At 53.8% G+C, this 3,480-nt stretch overlaps 1 pseudogene; it reads right to left on the bottom strand.

The window, feature by feature from the left end:
* Positions 1-1,137: 1,137 nt before the first annotated feature.
* LOC114079764 (protein sprouty homolog 2-like) lies at positions 1,138-2,196 on the bottom strand (annotated as a pseudogene).
* Between the last annotated feature and the right edge of the window lie 1,284 nt (positions 2,197-3,480).

The raw sequence follows: 3,480 nt of genomic DNA, 5'->3' as shown, positions 1-3,480 counted from the left end.
CTCCCCTGTCCCCATCAGCCTTGTAGGACTGTGCCCCAACCCAAGGCAGAAGGACAGCCTTCCTGCAGTCCCTTCTCCAGACAAGCCCAGGACAGCTCCCGGGGGGTTCGGAGTCAGGAGGGGGCTGGTGATGCCGCGGTGGGCTCAGGGCCGGCGGCCTGGGGACCCGCCGGAGCCCAGCGCTCCCCTCGTAAACCACAGTCACCTAGGACCCCGCTCGGCTGCCGGGGAAACCCAGCCCGGACTCCCTGGCAAGCTCTGTCCACGCCGGGGCTGAGGAACTCCCCCAATCCCTGCGGCCCACGACGGCCACGCGGTGCTCGGCAAAACACTTGGTTTTAAACCCGGGCCCGCGAACAAGTGTCCGTCGCCGCAGTGCGGCTGCGGCGACCCGGTCTCGTTCCTAGTGCGCGGCGCGAGATGGCGCTGTTGCCTAGCGGGAGAGGAACCAGGCCCCGCTGACATTCCTCAGCTTTCCGTTTTCTTTTTAATTTCAAACGTTAATATATTTTCTATTTTATATTGAACATATGCCTCAGCAAGCCCCTCTTTTGCAGAAACGATAACACCCAGGGGCAAAATCTGTAAGATGTCGCTTGAAATATTCTTTGTTATAAAATAATAAAACTTCAAATAAATAGTCTTCACACCAAACAGCATGTTGAAAAATTAGAAAATAAATGTTTAATTTTACTACAACTACGATATACATGAAGTCGAAGGGGGAAATCAGAGTTTTCCAATAAAGGCTTCCTGTAAGGCAAAATACAATCTAAAGACATACTGATTGATTCACATTCTTCCGAATGTACAACATATTAGTATAATATTTTGTGATTACCATGGAGTATGGCACAACTTGTTTTTCACAGTTGCGAATATCATTGTATATTCAAAAATATAGCACATTATCTCTGGGGAACACAATGGCAAGAAGATCATTGGCTAATTTACAAATTTTGCAAGGACTATTCACAAACAAGAACTGCCTAGGAGTGTCTGTTGCTTAAGCTTATGCAATATGTGGGACACCAAGTTCCGTATCCCTTAACTTTGAGCTCCATTAGCTGAGTTCTAACAAGCATATCAGTTAAAATAGCACACAGACAAAAAGCATCTCACTGTAAGCAGCAAAGACTATCCCAACCCTCTACGAACAGTGTCAAGATCACAACTGTCTAGTTGGTTGCATATGTGTTTAAGAAAAAAAAGAGAACAACCCTTAATACTGATATTCCTGATTAACAATGCTATGTTGGTGTTTCAGAGTGCCTCAGGGGCAACAGTGGGAACTTTGTAGCAGACTGTGTTTGAGTTTTCACACCGGCACCCAGGCCTGGTAACCCAATCATAACACCCCTGGCACAATTTAAGGCAACCCATGGCTGGAGGGTAACACCATAAGCAAGGCAAAAAGACGGACATGAGACCCATGGCCGACCAACGCGCACAGTAGTGAGAGGGGCTGCAGGAGCACGGGTTGTCAGAGCAGTCGTCCTCCTCATCGTCAGAACAGTGGTAGAAGACAGCTTGCACACAGCACACGCAGGTCCCATAGTCAATCACGTTCTGGGCCGAGCAAAGGCACCGCTTGTTGCAGATCCAGTTGGATGGCAGGGGCCTGGGACGGGTGCACTCCTTACACTTGCACTGGCCGCAGTCCTCACACCTGTAGGCGTGCAGGCCCAAATCTTCCACGCTCAGTGGCTTGCGATCGCCTGGCTTGAGCTCAGATTTGGGCTGCACCAGGACGATCCCATCAGCAAGTGGACCAGAGGAGAAGGACGGTCCTAACCGCCTCCGTTCCGAGGAGCTGCTGGTACTTGTCCTGAGGATGCTCTGAGACCCTGAGCTGACGGTGCTGATGGACCTGGGCAGAGGGGCTCGAGTAGACACACGAACCTGCGAGAGCTGGAGCCTGGGAGGCGGGCGGTGCTCCGGCAGACCGCGGAGTCTCTCCGGCTGGTGCTGAGTGGAGGGGCGAGGAGCGGGCTGCAGTCCGGGTCTGGGGCCCGCAGTCGGTGCCTCGGTGTACTCATTGGTGTTTCCGATGGTTCTGATTTGATCCAGAGACAAAACCTGTACCTGCTGGGACAGGGCTTCTCCAGGGCCGGGCTCCCCACGCTGCCTGCCACTGTCACAGTGCGCCGGCAGCAAAGGCTGAGACCCGCGGCCACTCTGTGCTCTGGCCTCCATGGTGTCTGGGAAGTGTGGTCACTCCCGCAGGCTTAGAGCGCATCTGAACTCGGTGATCACGGCTTCGCACCAACCCCTCTCCCCCGGTGTTTCTTTCAGCGATGTGCAAATAAATCCAGTCCCGACGCAAACTTTTTCCCTTCTTTCCAAACTCTGCCTCAGTCCAACTTCCCAGCAATCGCGGAGAAAAATCGAGAGACAAATTCGGAGCCAAGTCCCCCGCCGATGAACACCCCGGGGTTCGGGGCTGCCCTTTCCAGAAGCGCACGCGGAGTATTTCCTCTTTTTCTCAATGAACAAGAGGCCGAAGCGCCAACGGCGAATCCCTTTTCCTGTCAGATTAGCCAATGAGAAAAGAAACGGCCTCACAGAGAATTTAAAGCCAGATCGCCAAGTCGCGCGGCCCCGCGTGCGTCTGAGCAGAGGCGGCGCGGGGGCGCGGAGCCGGGTCGGGAGGGCGCGGGGGCCTGAGCGCTGCGCGCTCCACCGGCCCCTCTCTTACGCGCGCGCGCTGCGGCGCGCACCTCCAGCTCTCCGTTTTAATTGCGATGAAATACACACAACATACATTTACCATGTTAAGGAATGTTTACTGGTATTAATTGTTATACAGACTCTTGCAAATTCTGCATTTTAATAGTTAAGTCAGGGCGTGTTAGACAGCATTTTATGTTTTATCCATTGTAAGTGCACTGTTCGTTGGCATTAACTGCTTTCACGTGGATTTGAGATCACCATCGCCTTCCATCCTCAGAACCGTTTCACACGAGAGAGCCCACAGTCTGGACCCACCAGCCTCAGCACCCCATTTCCCCTTCCTGGCCCCGGGAAACCACCACCCCAGGTGTGTGGGTCTGTGCCTTGGGCCAGTAAAACTACACGGCCTCTGCGAGTGCTTGATTTCACCTGCTCAGGGGTGTCCAGGTCGTGGGAGGTGGCAGACCTGCTTCCCCACCGGGGAGTCCTTTCCACCGTGGGTCAATGCCACATTTTGGTTGTTCTTGATGGACACTGCAATGTCCCCCCCCCCTTTGCCTGCTGGGAACAGGAGAGTCCACACATGTCTTTGCTGTGTGTTTCTAGTTCTTGGGGTGTGCATGGAGCTGCTGGGTCACGTGTTCCACTCTCTCAGCCTCGTGGGGGTGCTGCCAGGCACGGCCCCAACTGGCTGCATCAAATTGCCTCCCCATTTCACCCTGCACAAGTGCTGCTGGTCCTCCTCCCTCATACCAGACCTTGCCTTTCCCATGGACAGAGACCATGCTAATGTGCATTGGTGACTTC

The sequence above is a fragment of the Marmota flaviventris genome, chromosome 18 (assembly GCF_047511675.1).
Source record: "Marmota flaviventris isolate mMarFla1 chromosome 18, mMarFla1.hap1, whole genome shotgun sequence".
NCBI lineage: Eukaryota > Metazoa > Chordata > Mammalia > Rodentia > Sciuridae > Marmota > Marmota flaviventris.
This window is presented reverse-complemented; position numbering and strand designations above follow the sequence as displayed.